The 19,180-nt window shown below is 32.7% G+C and overlaps 1 protein-coding gene across 2 annotated transcripts in view; it reads left to right on the forward strand.

The window, feature by feature from the left end:
* The first annotated feature begins 2,022 nt into the window (after nt 1-2,022).
* Nucleotides 2,023-19,180, forward strand: part of LOC145265455 (uncharacterized) — a 32,967-nt gene continuing 15,809 nt past the window's right edge. The window contains exons 1-2 of one of the 2 annotated variants that reach the window (XM_080121315.1): nt 2,023-3,797; nt 4,745-5,103. The gene's annotated coding sequence lies outside the window, so the exon portion shown is untranslated. The remainder of the gene's footprint in view (nt 3,798-4,744; nt 5,104-19,180) is intronic. The other variant, XM_080121314.1, reaches the window with a different exon arrangement.

The raw sequence follows: 19,180 nt of genomic DNA on the forward strand, positions 1-19,180 counted from the left end.
ATAATGAAACGAATGGGAATTGAAGGAAACAAAGACTCAATTAATGGATAAGATAAATGTCGTTTATTTGCTGTTGAAAGAAATGAATGTTTTAGTTATAACATGTCCGCGCGTATGTAACCAATGTCCGTTGCAGGACTAGTGTTGTAGCAAGAATAGGAAATGTGTTTTCATCTCAAGTTCGGGTCACTATTGTTTGTTCGTGCGTGGGAAGAGAAATAAATGTTGTAGGAAAATTGAGAATGGTAGTCCAGCGTGTAGACAAAGGGGAGGATATTAGAGTTGTCACCAGTTAGTAGTCAGCGACGCGAAGGTGTTCTTAGTGGCCAGTAGTAGGTGGAAAGAGAAAGGGTGAGAATGTATACATACAGCCTTTAGCTCGTGCCCCATACATAGTAGGAAGTGGGCGTGAGGTGCGCGTGTGCGCGCGCCGAAACGGGGCGCAGCTTGTTCGCCCAACCTCTCTAGTTGAGAGTTGGTTCCAAAGAGAGTTAGAAACAGCTTATCGCCTTGTTTTTATACTCGTTTCCAGAGTGTATTTTGCGCATGTGTATTTCCTTAGAAAGCGGAAGTGACGTCGTCCATGTGTGAGTACATGTGTATACGTAAGTGTGTGTGTATATATACGTGAATGTGAGTGTATGTACGTGTGTGGACGTGTGCGCGTATGTTTGTGTGCGCGTATGTATATGACAGCTTGAAATATGAATGTGTGTTTTGTGTGAGACTTGAAAAAGGCTCGTACAAGTTAAAGCCCCACTCCCATTACCTTATTTCAGTTCATATCGCATGCTCATTTGAAATGACACCTTTTTATTGTGCACATTCTATATACACATTCTATATACACATTCTATGTACACATTCTATATACACATTCTATATACACATTCTATGTACACATTCTATATACACATTCTATATACACATTCTATGTACACATTCTATATACACATTCTATGTACACATTCTATATACACATTCTATATACACATTCTATATACACATTCTATATACACATTCTATGTACACATTCTATATACACATTCTATATACACATTCTATGTACACATTCTATGTACACATTCTATATACACATTCTATATACACATTCTATATACACATTCTATATACACATTCTATATACACATTCTATGTACACATTCTATATACACATTCTATATACACATTCTATGTACACATTCTATATACACATTCTATATACACATTCTATGTACACATTCTATATACACATTCTATGTACACATTCTATATACACATTCTATATACACATTCTATATACACATTCTATATACACATTCTATGTACACATTCTATATACACATTCTATATACACATTCTATGTACACATTCTATGTACACATTCTATATACACATTCTATATACACATTCTATATACACATTCTATATACACATTCTATATACACATTCTATGTACACATTCTATATACACATTCTATATACACATTCTATGTACACATTCTATATACACATTCTATATACACATTCTATATACACATTCTATATACACATTCTATGTACACATTCTATATACACATTCTATGTACACATTCTATATACACATTCTATATACACATTCTATGTACACATTCTATATACACATTCTATATACACATTCTATATACACATTCTATGTACACATTCTATATACACATTCTATATACACATTCTATATACACATTCTATATACACATTCTATGTACACATTCTATATACACATTCTATATACACATTCTATATACACATTCTATATACACATTCTATATACACATTCTATATACACATTCTATATACACATTCTATGTACACATTCTATATACACATTCTATATACACATTCTATATACACATTCTATATACACATTCTATATACACATTCTATGTACACATTCTATATACACATTCTATATACACATTCTATATACACATTCTATATACACATTCTATGTACACATTCTATATACACATTCTATATACACATTCTATGTACACATTCTATGTGCACATTCTATGTACACATTCTATGTGCACAAGAGGCTGTGCTGATTGACAGACTGAAACAAGCATTTTTGGAGAATGTCAACCAGGAAATCATATCCAAAATATACTCTTATTTTCTGAACAAAGTGAAATATAATTTTCAAAATCATGTCTTCCAACTCACGTTATCACAACACGGTATGGTTGACATGTTATTAACCAAAAAGATTATGCAAGTATACGTTTGTCTGAGCAGTTACATATTTTCAAAATCAATGAAATTTTTTGAGAATAGTAATTTTACTTGGTTAATTTTTGAAGGAAATTTTTTCTCTTTTAAGCAAAAGAACATTTTGTAATAAAATAAAAGCATTTTTGATCACACTGAACAGTTATTTACCATATTGTTGCAATTTGCATGCTCATTTAAATGTATTCTATGTGCTACTACAGCAGGTAAAGAATATCTTGTTTTATTAGCTGAAGGCTTAAGCAGGAGGTAGTGTAGCAGTTACATGATAGATCTACCTCTTCAGTATGTACACACATTCTCTTGCACTATGATGCATTGTAGTTTAGTTGGTTTAATCAAGCTTGTTTACATTCACATATCAATACACAAACGATTATCGTAGTACTGCATATGGACACTTGTCGCGTTTTCATTCCTGCCCACCTTGTTGGTAAGAAGAGACAGATGAGCTCCAAACTGACATTGTGATGAGAAAATGATAAAAAAATGTTCTTTGCCAGGAAATAGCAAAACTCCAAATTTCTACATTCTGTTTTTAGCTGAAATCTGTCTGTGCTCCTGTTAAATCAAGTTGATTTACTGGAGATGTTGGTATTTTATCGGTGACCACTTTTTCTTATGCAGTATAAGCCGACCTGTCAGATCCCTACCTACACAGCTGACTTGACACTCCATTTTAACTCTCAACCAACAACCTTCCACTAAAGACTAATTATTTATTTATTAGATATTGCTCTGATACAGAGAGCCAATAAGCGAGAGCACCGGGCATTTAAATTGATGGATGGTGTTCAATCATATTCAAAATAGTCGAAAATTGTCCTTTCTCATAATATAATAAAACTTATATTTGAGTCTTTGAGGTATACCATTACGGAGATGGCTCTGGCATTATCAGATCCCTACACATCAAGGAATTTGTATTTATTTGCCTCTCCACGAGGTCAAAGTTAGACACAAGGTCGGTTTTTTAGAAGGGAACTCTGGATTGGAACAAAAATAAAAATTGACTCAGTCTAGAAAAACTTCTTCACTGACCAGGACAGAATAGTCTAAGTGTACCTATTTACAATGCCCCCCCCCCTCCGCCCCGGGTCGTTTTTTAACGTGGAAGTTATTGTAACGCAAAACAGTAAAAGTTTATCGGCAGCTGACTAAGAGGCTTGAACGCAGAATAATCACTTCACTTCTTTTTCTGCCGTTCCACGTTTTCTTACCTAAACTATGTAAGACAGGGAACCAAAACCGGAAGTGGAATGAGTTTACTTCTCTTCTTCCGTTTCACATTTCCTACTAATCGTCATTCCGATATTTCTCTTTATTTATCCAACCCTTTTGACAATTATGTTTTTAATCGCACTTCCCACCGCCCACATATGTATAATATGCAAATAATCTTCATAACATCAAATTATAATTTCTTGCTTCAAAAGGGGCCTAATTGTTTTTCTGTTATCAGCCCAATACAAAATTATTTTGTATTTTTAAACTTGTTGACCCTCTTTTTTGTCGGTTTTAAAAAAGTAAGTAGTCCATATTTTTCAAACATTCAATTTATTTTCGGTTCTTTTGTAATAATGGTAATGTTATAATTATCCTGTTATGTTTTTATTTTGCAGTTTTTCTAATGTTAAACGAATTTTTTAAAATAAATAAATAAATAAACAAAACAAAAAAGTTATGTTTTTTTTTTCTTTATTTAGAAAAGAATTTATTCTTCGATACTTTTCTTTAAATTCTTTACTATTTATAAGGAATGGCCATCCGAAAGATTTGAGACAATAATGGAGTCAGTTCCGAGGAACTATCCTGGAAATTGCCGGAGTAGTTTACGATTTGAAAGTTGGAAAAAAAAAAAAAAAATGCAAGGCAGACGACAATAAAGCATGCGGGCGATTAATTAACAATTAAAAAATACCCCTTCATAAAAAAAAAAAGATGATGGTTTTCAGGTTGTAAACTGCTTCTGCAATTTCCGAGACTAATCCGAGATTCTCCGTCGATACTCAAAACTGGCTCCAGACGATCTGAAATCCTCCAGGTGCAATTTCATCCAAGTACAAAGTCTTTTTTGTAAATTTTAATGACGATTTTTACTTATTCTCATATTTGAGTTGTCTTTATTTTATAAATACATTTTATAAATATTCAATTCTATCACAATCCGTCAACAAATCTTAACGCAAAAACAAAACTCAAAGTACATAATTTCACCTGGAAAAACAATAACAAATGATTGCTCATGTTTTGTATGGAAGCCGAAAAGGGCTACAAAAATGCCCCCCCCCCGATCATCATTTTGAGTATATTTATTTTTTGTTTCTCCGCATGGAATGACACGTACGCTTTTTTTCTTGTTAATAAAAGAATTGGTGCTTATGCACTTTTGTTACCGCGCTATTTTTAATAGTTTTTTTCAGGTTAAATTCAAGTTTCACGATATCCTTTTTTTTTTTTTTTTTATTATTAGGTGGAAGCAGTGAAGCACAGAATAGTTACAAAACACCCTGTCCATGTTAAGAATGGCTTTCAAAATAACGTTATTATTTCAGCACGATCACAAAAGTGCATAAGTACCAAAGGATTTTATAAGAATCAATTTGTCATACTGGTGCTAAATGCACTTATTGATCTCTGCGCTATTTTTTAAATCGTATTTCCTAGTTTAATTAAAGTTTTATGATATTTTTTTTATTCAATTGTAAGGACAGAATAGGTACAAAACACCCTCCCCATGTTAAGAATGGCTTTTTAAATAATAACGTTATTATTTCAGCACGGATCAATAAGTACATGAGTACCGTCATACTTTTTAAAATAAGTTTCAAGGTAAGAAGTTTTAAATGTTGACCATAATCTTACTTTATTTGCCTCTCCAAGAAGGAAGAGTTGGACACAAAATCGATTTTAATGTAGGGAAAATCCAGTTGACACTCCCCTCCCTAAAAAGAGATGTGTGTGTTCTGGATGGAACAAATCAAAAATTGCCTCAGTCTGGAAGGATTGCTCATTCGCTCATTGTGGACAGAAAAATAAAGTGTAATATCCGAACTTTCACAAAAACATTCATTTCATAAAAACATTCTACAGATACTACACTTTACTCCTAGTGAAAGGTTAGAGCGCAAAGAAAAAGAAATTGCTGCATCAACAATCACATTCATAACGTGACATCGCCTTTTTATTACCCTTAAATTCTTAAAAAAAACAAAAACAAATAAACTTAATGGCCTCATGACTTAATTCAACAAAATCTCCCGCTGATATAAATATAACTGTTTCCATTTATTAGAATTGATGGTGCAAGTCTATAAATGGTCCACAAGTAATCTTTCAGATTATAAAAATCTGAAAAAAATATTTATAATGTATGTACTTGTCACTGCATGAAGATGTCATATCCCAAAAATCACGTAAATCGATCGAGTAGTTTTTTTTTTATTTAAGAAAATCAAATATTATGAGACATTTTATCGAAGAAAAACTTCACGCCATCTTCTTTTTGAATGATACACTGCTAGCGACACCTATTGGGAATGTTTAGAATACAAGATCAGCAAGGGGCAGACAATCGATTTTCCACGCTACAGAAAAAAAAAATTGGAAAATTAAGACATAAGTTTTTGAGGATGTTGAAAACGAAAATAACGTTTAAAATTCCAGCAAACGAGTAGTTTCCAAGATATGAAGAAATATTAGTTTAAAGAAGGTGAGGAATCACTTTTCTATAATAATTTAACGTATAATGATCACCCACTTTATGGCCACCACTAGTGTAAAACTTGAATTTACGCCGCTGAAATACACATTTGCCGAATTTTTGTTGGAGGAGCGTCAACGTGTGGGTGCTCAATTTACGTAAAATTCTTCATATCTTGGAAACTACTCGTTTGCTGGAATTTTAAATGTTATTTTCGTTTTCAACATCCTCAAAAACTGATAAATGTCTTAATTTTCCAAGTTTTTTTTTTCTATAGTGTGGAAAGTCGATTGTCTGCCCCTTGCTGACTTATATTCCAAACATTTCCAATAGGTGTCACTAGTAATGTATTATTCAAAAACAAGATGGCGTGAAGTTTTTCTTCGATAAAATGTCTCATAATATTTGATTTTCTTAAATAAAAAAAACTTGATCGATTTACGTGATTTTTGGAATATGACATTTTTCATGGAGTGACAAGTACATACATTATAAATATTTTTTTCAGATTTTTATAATAAAAAAGATTACTTGTGGACCAAAGTAGACTTGCACCGAATTGATTTTATTTTAACCAAAAATAATGATCGCAAATCCAAAAAATATTTATTACAAGTGATTTGCTAGTGCATTTTAATCATTACAAGTTTTAGTTTACAACACAACGTTGGTAATGAGTATTAAATGGGTCCTACTGACAAGACTAATGTCCCCACCCTCTTCTCACTGTAACCAAATATTTGTATTTTCCATTAAGTACAAAATTTGGTATATTTTTTTTTTTTTTTACGACCTGCCCCAGCGTAGTATCACGCCCCCAACCACCTCATGTTAAGAACGGCTTTCGGAATACCCTTCCCCCACCTCCCTATGTTTAGAACAGCTTTCGAGCTTGGGGGTGTTTATTCCGAAAGCCCTTCTTAACATGGGGAATTTGGGGGGGGTGTTATAATACGTTGGAGAGCACATCATAAAAACTTACCCAAAATTTCATATTTTCCTTTTATTTTGGTGCTTATACATCTGTCACTGCACTATTTTTTAACAGTATTTTCAAGTTGCGATATATTTGTTTATTAAATGTTATGTGAAAGTACAGAATACGAAACATCATCCCCTCTCCATATTAAGAATGGATTTCTAAATAATATTATTTCAGCGCGGTAGCATATATACACAAATACCTTTATTTTTCAATTGGGTCAACTAAAACTACATATAAAATGACACAGTTCACACATATCGGTGTTTAGCGCAAAAATGTCCTGTCGAAAATATAATCCTCCGATGTGGACTAACACGTTCCTATTTACTTGCCTCCCCACGAGGGCAGAGTTAGACGCAAGGTCGGGTTTTAATGTAGGGAAAACCAGCTCCCCCCAAAAAGGACAAGTGGACTAACATGTTAAGTCGAATGGTGGATTCGAACATGGTATCTGTTTTCAGGATCCTATCCCATCATGGCCACTGTCAAGTAGGCCTAGTAACTAAAAATGATGTTATGCCCGAGGTATTAGCAAGCAAGATCTGTCGAACAGTCAGACTGTCAATGAATGAGTTTCTTTTACAAAAATTATTAGAAATCTTTAATAAATGCATTGAAAAAGAAAAATATGAAACACGATTTATACTGAAACTGAATTTATTCAATAAGAAAAGAAAAACTAATTCAGAAGGAAAAGTTTTTTATGTTAAAAGTAAATGTTTTGTTTCATGGATTTTAAAGACTAAAATTCGTTTATTATGTATTCAAAAATGCATTTAAAGAAAAGAATACGATCTGATTTAAACTGAACTTTATATAAATAAATATAAATAAAAACAAAAAATAGAATTATGTATTCGAGATCATGTATGTTTGAAGCAGGAGACAGTCAAATATTGCAAAAACTGGAATACAAATTTAAAGAATAAACAAATTAAATCGAATAATAAATAATAAAAAAATAAAACAAATGATAAATTACAAAAAATAAAGCAATATAAACTCCAACAAATATTTTAAATACAAATAAAGAAATATTTTTTAAAAATCAAACCTTAAAGAAAAATTTGTTGAATAATTTAGTTAAGAATGGGTTTCTAAATAATAATATTATTTCAGCACAGTCTATCTTCCACATAAGTACCAAAAACTAAGTAATTAATGAATTTCGTTAGTGTTTCTGTTGATGCAAAAAATTCCAAACTATTTGAAAGTAAATATATAAACACAATTTAATTTAAGATCTGAGGCAGCTGATGGAAGACAGGAAACTCTGGAGAGGAAGAGTCACATTGGTCCGGACAAGGAGCCTGTCATGATGATGATGTCATAGACGTTTATTTTTTTTTAATGGAAATATGTTTGTGTCTCTTGGTTATTTTTTAAACTATTATTATTCAAAAAAAGAATTTCCTGACAAAAATAATAAACTTGGGGCATTCTTTTTATACGCAAACACACACACACACAAACACACACACACACAAACACACACACACACACACACACACACACACACACACACACACACACACACACACACACACACACAAAAAAAAACATTTTAATGGAATTTAAGGAGTTATAAAAAAAGAAATGAAGAGTTTACAACTCTTATCATAAAGTTACGATTGTGACTAAAATTTGGCGAAATATATTTAAAACTAAAGATATTGCCGAAATATATGAATGATACCTTATGAAAAAAAAATATATTAAGAGAAAATACTGAAAAAATTAATGTAAAAATTATTTAAGGCCTGAAAAAAATAAATTTTAATTTTAACTTTCTCACCCAAAAGTCACTAGCGTTTTTTTTAAAGATCCTTATAAGAAAATATACAGTTTAAAGAAAACTAATTCAACATGATATTTGCTGTATTATACAGAAAACATTAAAAAAAAAAAAGACTCATTTAAAAATTATTTGAAAATGAGTGAATCTTTAACCTAAAGTATGTCACATGTGAAATGAATCCACGTTTTAAAAAAATTGTATTTGAGTTGAATAAAATTCTGTTTTTCACAAAATCAAAACAAGCTTATAAATCTAAATGTGTAAGTCAAACAGCTATCTTTATTTTTTAGACACTTCTTTGCGATTAGAGTGCAAATCGAAATATTGAATTTCAAATAAAACCAATTGTCATGTCGTAGTAATGAACATATCCAAAAATTGTGAAAAACAATTAAAAAAAAAAAATAAGGTAGAAAATTAATTATTAATGAAAACAGTTTTCGAGGTGAAAATGGAGTTTTGCTAAATTTACCTAATTTTACATTTTAAAACTTTTTACAAAATAATTACCTCCCTTGTTACAATTTGAACTCTCTGCTTCCTTTTATTTTATTTTTTTTTAGCAAAACTCAATTGTCACTAATTGTCTTCAAAAACTATATTTCATTAATTATTAATCATCGTTTTTGGATATTTTCACTATTGCGACATGAGAATTAAGTCGATACTGTTGGTTTTACTATTTTGATTTTCTAATTTCACTATTATAATTTCACTATTATATTTAAGTATTATAATTTCACTATTATAATTCACTATTATAATTCACTATTATAATTTCACTATTATAATTTCACTATTATAATTTCACTATTATGTTTCACTATTATAATTCACTATTATAATTTCACTATTATAATTTACTATTATAATTCACTATTATAATGAAGAAGTGCTCCACCTTTTTGTTCGATACAAAAGCATGGTATGGGCGAAGGGGGGGGGAATAGCTTAAATTATCTTAGAATAGTGAACGTTGAAAAATGTATAGAAGCATGCAGATATAAGGATAATGTTCAAAATCTTCGATCATATATAATGTTTAATTTTTAGTTTATGAATGAAGAAAAATTTGTAAACTAAGCAATTAACGAAATAAATATTAATGGGAGTACTTAGTGAAATTTTTTTTATTATTCAGAAGAGGCGTATTTCGATTTAAATTGCTAAATATGATTTTTTTTTTTTGCTTTTATGTTGAAATCTGTTTTAATAAGAATAGGCTGATTTCTGGCAAATCATTAGAACTTTATTTTTGTCATTATTTGACTGAATTTTATTTCTTTTTTTTCTTACGCTTTCTTTTCATGTTTTTTCTCTCTTATTGTCTTGCTCTTTTATGGCAGTCCTCTCTGAAAAGGTAAAATATTAAGTTTGCTGTATTTCAAACTATTCATGATGTATGTAGGGTAGTTATTCTTTTAGTTCATTAAAGAATGACTTCCTGTCTCCTTTCTATTGTCTATTTTATACTTGAAGTCTTTCTCCTAATTTAGATTTTTTTAATTGAAACTGATTGCAGTTGTTTATGAAAATAATGATTTTATTGGATGTTTAAGATATTGAAAATAATTCCATTATAAATAAAGCTAAATTATTGCAAATTGTAATTGCAGCTGTAAATATCAAATTTAAATGTGATTTGTTAAAGAAGGTTTGTGGTTTCTGGATAATTCAATGTCAAATCACGCATATCATTTCTTTTGCACCATATTGATGCACATATAAAAGATATCTGATAAAATCATATAGAAGGCCTAATTTCTGAGCAAGTCTGATGCCATTTCTATAGTAAAATTTCAGGGACACATCATGTTCAAAACTGAAAATATTCAAGAAAATGTAATTATTTAAATGTCATCTAAATGACATTTAACGCAATTTACACAAGATGGAAAATGCTCTAAATTGGAAACTGCTTGGAGTTACACACTTGAATTTCCTGGATTTTTTTGTTTTTATTATGTCCAACTGTATTACAACAAAATCTAGTTTTTAGAATGATGCCCCCCCCCCCACACACACACATGTGGGAAATTCATTTTGATTTCAGCTTTTTCTGCTGTTGGTCATTCCTTAAGCATTGTTAACTCGTATTGGTTAATGTAAAGGAAAGGATTATTATGACAATGAGCATCCATAGTGTTATTAAACAGTGAAGTATGTTTCATGAATATCTTTGTCTCGCTCTTGTTTGATGAACAAATCATCAGAAAATGAATAGAAAATTTAAATCTCAAGAAGTTTCGTATTTAACAGACTGATTTTGTATGCCAGTTACAATATCAAATTTAAGCAAATAATGATTTCATTGGATAGTCAACAGTAGCAGTGAATTTTTCTAAATTTCTATTACTGAAATAATTATTGGTTTGGATAGAATATGTAATAACTAAAATTGATTGGAATTTTTTTAATATAAAAAAACACATTGAAAATTTCCACATTTCTCTGACTAGATAAAATAAAATATAGATTTGTCAAATGCAATGCTGTTTGGGCCTAACTTTGAGAATCTGACTGATTTTTCTTTATATGTTAGATTTAATAAATTAATTTTTACATGGGTCACAGGTTCCATCAGTCTATTTATATAAAAGGCAAATGCGGCACGCGCATTTTTGTATGTCTCGAAAAGGCTTTTTTCGCCGATGGTCCCAGGGGGGTTACTATTGCTTAGAAGTGTTTATATACTCCCTACATAATAATATCAAAGATTTGGGAACGCGGGTCGTGTCTAGATTTATTTACGTCGATTTTTACAAAATTCTTGCTATTTCAGCCCGTCTTGTGTTCGTTCAGCTTTTTTGTATAAAACCGAAACTAATTCAAAGCTAAGAATTGTTCCCGGCAATCGCACCGGGGGAACGTCCAGTAGCAATCAGCTTTGATCAATGTGGGGTCAAACTCCTTATATCAGACAATTGTTATTCAATCTGGATAATCCCCTTTTTCTGGGGAGCTGGTCCCCCCCCCCACACACACATCTTGGGGAAACAAGCAGCCAAAGTTGAGTAAACAAACTCAAAAGCTGCCCCGCAATAAAAGTTAACTCCACTGCTTCTATTTGATTTCATTAATGAGGTCAAATAGAAGTAGCGGAGTTAACTTTTATTGTGGGCACGTGTCAATTCTGTTTTTAATATTTAATAAATAAATTCAAACGTGTTTCCGTTGCTCTTTGTTGGCCGAGCAGGTAACGTCTCAGGTTTTTTGCACACTTTCTTTTCCACCTTCGCCTCAAGGTTTCGGGTTCGATCCTAACTACTTACCAAAACTGTTTTTTTTTTTAGCCCCCCCCCCCTCAACACAAACACCCGAGCAACGATTTTTTTTAAAGAAGTTTTAACATTGTTTTATATATATATATATATATATATATATAATATTTAAACAGGTTCTTACTTCGCTTATTCTTTTGTTTTGATCCCCCGCCCAACACACACATCTCTAAACACCCGGGCAACGCCGCCGGGTAACCCCGCTAGTCATTAATGAAAGAAGTAAAGGTTTAGTCAGTTTCTTTAACTTATTTAACAATTCAATGATAGTGGGAGAGAGGTCTTGATACTACTTTTGCAGGAAAACTCCATCACTAGGGTACTGCATCCTCTTTTTGACCCACTACTTAATTTGTGAGGCAAGTGTTAATTTTTGTTCCCAGTCCAGATTCCCCCTTTTTTTTTTTTTTTTTTTTTTCTTGGAGAAGCAGTATTTTTCCCACTTTTAGAAATCTACTTTGAGTTTAATTTTGCTCTTATTAGGAGAGAAAGAGAAATTAATAGGAAATTAAGAAGTAAATCCAAAAGTAATGACAAAAAAAAATGACATGGTTTTGCTTAACACCGGTTTATGCCTACATCCTCTTCTTTTTTCCTTTTTTTTATGGGAATTCTTGATATAAATGTGGTAAATTTCTATCCTTTAACCCAGGATTTTAACTGAAAATGAAAATGAGATTCCATTTATATTTATTCCATCTGACCCAATAATTCTTTCAGTAATGGATACTTAGTTAGATTCACTGTTAATTTTCATTGGACACTCAGCAGATCTGTACAAAACCTTTTTGCTTAAAGCAGGCAAAAAATCTGAAAAAGATAATAAAAAATAGCACAATATTGGAGACTAAGCAATCAATTTGCTATATGAATTGATCAGCCATTTGCTGAACCAATGGCATAAGAAAGAATGTGTTCACTAATTGATTTATTTTCAACATGGCTTCCATACAAAAGACAAAAATAAACAAATATTAAAAAAATAGAATTCAACTATTTTTGAAATATTATAAAATGAATATTACAGTTTTTAGTTTTAAAAAACTAAACCGTATTATTTTTTTTTCTTTTTAAATATATGCATTTACTTTTTTAATGGTACAAGCTTTTGACTTGATCAAGGTTTTTCAAGCAATTTCTTTTTTGTTAATCATTTGTTTTTCTTGGAAATATAAAAATCGCTTTGATCAGTCCATTGAAATATTAAATGGACAATTAAAAAAAAAATGATACCAAATTTATTTTGTAGTACAATTAGGCACTGAATGACCTTTTGAAGTTTATTGGAAATTAGCAGGACCCATCAACTGGCATTGCCTGGTGGAAACCTGTCCCTTCCCACTCGCAAAAAAAGTAAATTACGGTTGTTGTTGTTAGTGACCACTGCTGTCCTTGAACAATTGCGGACACTGGCAGCCGTGGCTGAAATGAAATATTCTGGCTTTCACTGGCGATTAGTGATGGTTTGGGGTGATAACATGTAAGTACTGTTTTAATTTAAAAAAAAAAAAAAAAAGAAGCAATTATAATGGAACGCGTAAATCAGTATGAATTACTAAAATCATGAAAAATGGTCCATTAGAATAAAATTGGAAAATAAAAACAAATTTTAAGGTTAGGGATTCTCACTGTATATAAACTGTTTACAGTGATCGAAATAAGTGGTAGCGGTCCTAGCTGTTTCCGTTTGTTGTTCAAGTCTTTCACTTCTTTTCAACTTTTCCACCAATAGTATTAAAGTAAATTCCATTTTTATATCTTTCTAACATGTAAAACAAAACAATTATGACTTTTTGACTTTGCTTCTTTGAGTATTGTCATGTTAAGAACAGCTTTTGGAATAGACACCCCCAACATCCCCATGTAAAGAACAGCTTTCAGAGTAGACAATCCCCTTTTTATTTTGGGTGGGGATGTGGAAAAATAATTCCCCCAAATTTAATCATGATTATCGTTTTCAGCATACCTACCCGTAAATGCTAAAAAAAGCATATCGTAGTTTGCTTGAAGCATTGTTTATCAGATAAAATGTATTTTTGAAGGCTTGTCAATACAGGAATTAATCAATTGTTGTAGATAAATACCATTCAATAGTTTAAATAAATATTCATTTATTTACCTGACTCTAGATCGTAAATTCTCAAATATTTTCAGATGTGACATCCATTTTCAAGAGATAGAAAATGTCTTTATTCTTTATGCTGTCGTTTCTGGTTTAATTTCAAATTGACCATTGGATTTAATTTTGTTTAGGAATTAACTATTTTTTTAATTTCAAATTGACCATTGGATTTAATTTTGTTTAGGAATTAACGCATTGTGGATGCGTTATCGGCAGCTCCTGTTACTCTCGCTTCTTCTTATTTGTCTCTCAGTCCTCATTTTTTAAATGAGTGATTTTTTGGACAAAGGGAGAAGAAAAAGCTGTTTTCTAGGTTGGCAGTATTTTTGCGATCAGTTGGCTGAGATGGCGGAAATTTTCTGTTTCTATGTCTATCCTTGTAGCCATGTCACTAGTAAGGGTGCTGGAGGTAAACGTTTTGTCTGGGCTGACGTTATCCGCCTGATAGTCAGGGACCCGAACCTTGGATTAACCACTAAGGAGGCTGTCCTATCAGCAGGTGCAAAGTACTGGGGCTGCTGTATTGCCATTTGGTGAATGGATTCTGGACCATGCAGTAGCTTCTGGTGGGGCCTCTCGATGCCATACTAGTGGGTAATTGTTACGGCTTTACCTTATCATTAGCTACAAATAAAAAAAAAAAAATTCTTCGTTTCTTTTTCTCTCTTAATTTCCCCTCTCTGTCCTGCTCTAAGTAAATCTGTCGACCTAGTCCACAAATTCCAAAATTTCATCATGACAAGTTTCAAGAAAAAATACACGATTAAACCCGGTTCTCCAACTTCCAACGTAGACCCCTACTACCATGTCTCCTTCTCCAACATCAGGGGTCTTCGTTCTAACCTTCCAGAGGTTGAAACCCAATTACAGGAGACTAAACCAGACCTTTTATTTTTAAGTGAAACTGGCATTGGACAGGCTATTTCCCTAGATGAGTTTGCAATTTCAGGATACTCTAACTTAACTTCTAAATCTGACCCCCAAGATCGCCATGGGCATGGAATATGTGCCTATATTAAAGATAGCTTTCCATGTGGGAGGGACATCTCCAGGGAAGATCCTAACTTACCCTATATGTGCTTCCGGGTTGCTTTAGCTCACACTACTGCATTTATATTTACTCTCTATCGCCCCCACAACAGCGGAGTTACTATCTTTCAAAGCATATCTGAGAAAATTGACCAAGTCCTTTCTACTTATCCTTCAGCTAACATTCACGTATGTGGAGACTTCAATGTTCACAACGTCGAATGGTTGACCCACTCAAACAAGACTGATGATGAGGGGAGGTTCTGTCATGATTTCTCCATTGCCTATGACCTCACTCAGATTGTTCAGGAACCTACCCGTGTGCCCGATAATGACGGCCAGTATGCGAGCCTACTAGACCTTTTTCTCACAACTTGCCCTGAACTATGTTCAGTTTCTGTTCTGTCGCCTCTTGGATCTTCCGACCACTCTGTTGTATCAATTAAGATAAAAATGAAATGTAATAAGTCCCCAGACGTACCTCTTCATCGTACAGTATATCGATACACTAAGGCTGACTGGGATAGCTTCCGTACATTTATATCTGATCTACCTCTGCATTCCATGTTTAAAAAGGATGTGTCCTCTATAGTATTAGACCTAACTGAATGGTTAATTGTAGGTATTGACCATTTCATACTCTCTAAAAAGTTTCAGCAAAAACCTAACAGCCAGCCATGGTTCTCTCCAGAATGTGCTGCTGCCATTGCGCACAGAAATCACTTTTTCCACTGCTTCAAACGTAATAGATATATGGAAACTAAAGCCGTTTTCAGGACTGCCAGCAACCATTGTAAGAAAGTAATAAGGAACGCAAGAGTGTTGTATGCTCAAAATGTTAAGTCCAAAGTAGCTGAGCAGCGGCTTGGTTCCCACCAGTTTTGGCAAATAGCAAACAGAATCCTGAACAGAAGCGTGTGCTCCATCCCAACTATTATCAATGGACCTGAGGTAATCTCGTCAGCATCAGACAAAGCCAAACTCTTTGTCAAGAACTTTGCAGCTAATTCTACCCTTTGCGACCAAGACCGCCAACCCCCAATATTTCCTCCTGTATCAGAAAACACGCTATGTGATATACGTATATCTGTACGTGATGTTGCGAAGCTAATCAAAAACCTTGATTCGAGTAAAGCAACTGGCCCTGATGGTATTCCAATTATAGTACTCAAAAAACTTCAACCTGAATTAGCGCCCATACTTACAAAACTGTTTAAACGTTGTCTTAAGGAGAATAGTTTCCCATCTCCCTGGAAAATCTCATCAGTATGCCCTGTATTTAAGAATTCAGGTGATCGCTCATCCCCCTCTCAGTACAGGCCAATAAGTCCCCTGTGCGTCATGAGTAAGTTGCTAGAATCTGTGTTAAATACAGAAGTAATCAAACATCTCAACAAAAATAACCTTCTTAGTGACACTCAATATGGTTTCCGTTCTGCTAGATCTACAGCAGATGTGCTTACAGTTATATCGCATAGGATTAGCAAATCTCTCGACGGTGGCAATCTTTCTAGGGCAATTGCTCTTGACATATCTAAAGCCTTTGATAGGGTATGGCATAAAGGTTTACTTCATAAGATCGCTAGCTATGGTATAGCTGGAAAAGTCTTCTCAATTATTAAATCATTTCTTTCTGATAGGTTCATAAGAGTAGTAGTTGAGGGGCAAAAATCAGAAGCTCACAGTATTAATGCCGGTGTCCCTCAGGGATCCATCCTGGGCCCAACTCTTTTCCTGATCTACATTAATGATCTTCCAAATCATATCCTTACATCATTTGTAGACATTTATGCTGACGACACTACCATTTATGGTACCACATCTAAGACAGTAAACAACCAAGTTCTCTCCAATTCTCTCTCCTCTGATCTTAAGCACGTAGTACAATGGGGAAAGGAGTGGCTGGTTACTTTTAATGCATCTAAAACCAAGCTTCTCTCTTTACATCATCAACATTCTAATTCACATTTGTCATCAATTGAAATGAATGGCTCTCGTCTTCAGGAGGCCTCAAGTTTTGACAAGCTTCTGGGCTTGACCATTACTCCTGATCTTAAATGGAACACGTATATCAAATCTGTTGCCAAGGCTGCTGGAAAAATGGTGGGATCTTTCTATCGATCCAGTAGATATCTCACTGCTGATGCTATTCTCTACCTATATAAGAGCCAGGTACGTCCAAGGATGGAATACTGTTGCCACATCTGGGCAGGAGCTGCTAGAAAGGACTTGTCCTGCCTTGATAGAGTTCAAAATAGACTTCGTAGCCTCGTAGGAGATGTCCTTTTCTCCTCCTTGCAACCTCTATCTCACAGAAGAGATGTTGCGAGTTTGTCTCTGATGTATCGTTATTTTTATGGAAAGTGTTCAACTGAGCTTCAATCTATGGTCCCCCCTCGCCAAACTTTCACAAGAAACACTCGTCTAGCTGTAAACACTATCAATAATTTCCCCCACTCTTTATCTGTGCCTAAACCTAAACGTAGATTCCATGAACAAAGCTTCTTTCTTAGAACTGCACGCCTGTGGAATTGTCTTCCGTTTTCCTGCTTTCCGGCTGACTACAATATGGTTGTGTTCAAGTCTAAAGTAAATAAGTTCTTGATGAGCCGTTCCATATATATATATATTTAACCCTTATCCTTGAGTGGCCTCTGGGCCTTGATAATGTGGTGATGCCTTTGTAAAAAAAAAAAAAAAAATTAACTATTTTTTTAATTTCAAATTGACCATTGGATTTAATTTTGTTTAGGAATTAACTATTTTTTAAATTTCAAATTGACCATTGGATTTAATTTTGTTTAGGAATTAACTATTTTTTAAATTTCAAATTGACCATTGGATTTAATTTTGTGTAGGAATTAACTATTTTTTTAATTTCAAATTGACCATTGGATTTAATTTTGTTTAGGAATTAACTATTTTTTAAATTTCAAATTGACCATTGGATTTAATTTTGTTTAGGAATTAACTATTTTTTAAGTTTAAAATTATGTTAGCTGTTCAGAGAAGATAATTCTGCTATTTTTTTTTTTAAACAAATTTTCTAATCTAGGAGAAGTAATTTTGTAATTCTGTTCAAATTTTCTCATCTAAGGGAAATAATTCTACATCTTTGCCCAAAACCGTAATTGGTGTATAAAATCGGTAATTGTGACTCAAACCAGACCCTAATTTGCAAACACATGTGCAGGTCTGTCAATTAAGGTATGGAAGCAAAAAAATGGAAAATATCTAAACAGGTAATCTTGCCGAATCTGACCTGGGTTCCCAGGATATCTTGTCAATTATGGATAGATGTGACCGGCAATCATCGGATTAAGTTGAGCGCAGTAACAGACATAGACTAATTTCAAAACAAACAAGCAAACTGAAAAAAAACTAGAGATACACTAAATAAAAATAACAAACACCTACTGTATAGTGACTGAATATAAATGTTTTGTTTATTTTTTTTTCAAGATTTTTTTTGCCAAATTATTTATCAACAATATTATTTTTCAAGAAAAGATGTTTTATTTTTAACTGTAAATTGTTAGATGAAAGTACAGTTTTTATTTTTTCAAGATTTTTATCTTTTAAGTTTTTTGCTTTGTTTCACAAAAGTTTTCTTTTTGTTTTAGAAAAGCTAAAAAAATTGTTGACGAAAATTATAAATTGTTAGGTGAGTGAGCGAAAGAGAGAAGAAAGAAATGTTGTTTTTTTTGTCTTTGAAGCAAGAGAGAGTTGGGAAGATTATATAGCAAGAGCATCCAGTAGATCACGCAGGTTGAAATAAAGTATAATTAAATGAATTACCTAAAAAAATAATGTAACTATGTTTGTAAAAAGTATAATTACTGAAACAAAAGTACAAATCGAGTGAGCGACCAATTTACTCATAGGGCACAAGTAGGTATTATTGCAATGCCATGTTTGAATGGTACATTAGTGTTCGTTTAGCATGCTAATACCGTTATTCCACAATGTAGGAATGACCAGAGATCATCCA

The sequence above is a fragment of the Euprymna scolopes genome, chromosome 40 (genome assembly GCF_053919585.1).
Source record: "Euprymna scolopes isolate OS-2025 chromosome 40, ASM5391958v1, whole genome shotgun sequence".
In the NCBI taxonomy this organism is placed as follows: Eukaryota; Metazoa; Mollusca; class Cephalopoda; order Sepiida; family Sepiolidae; genus Euprymna; species Euprymna scolopes.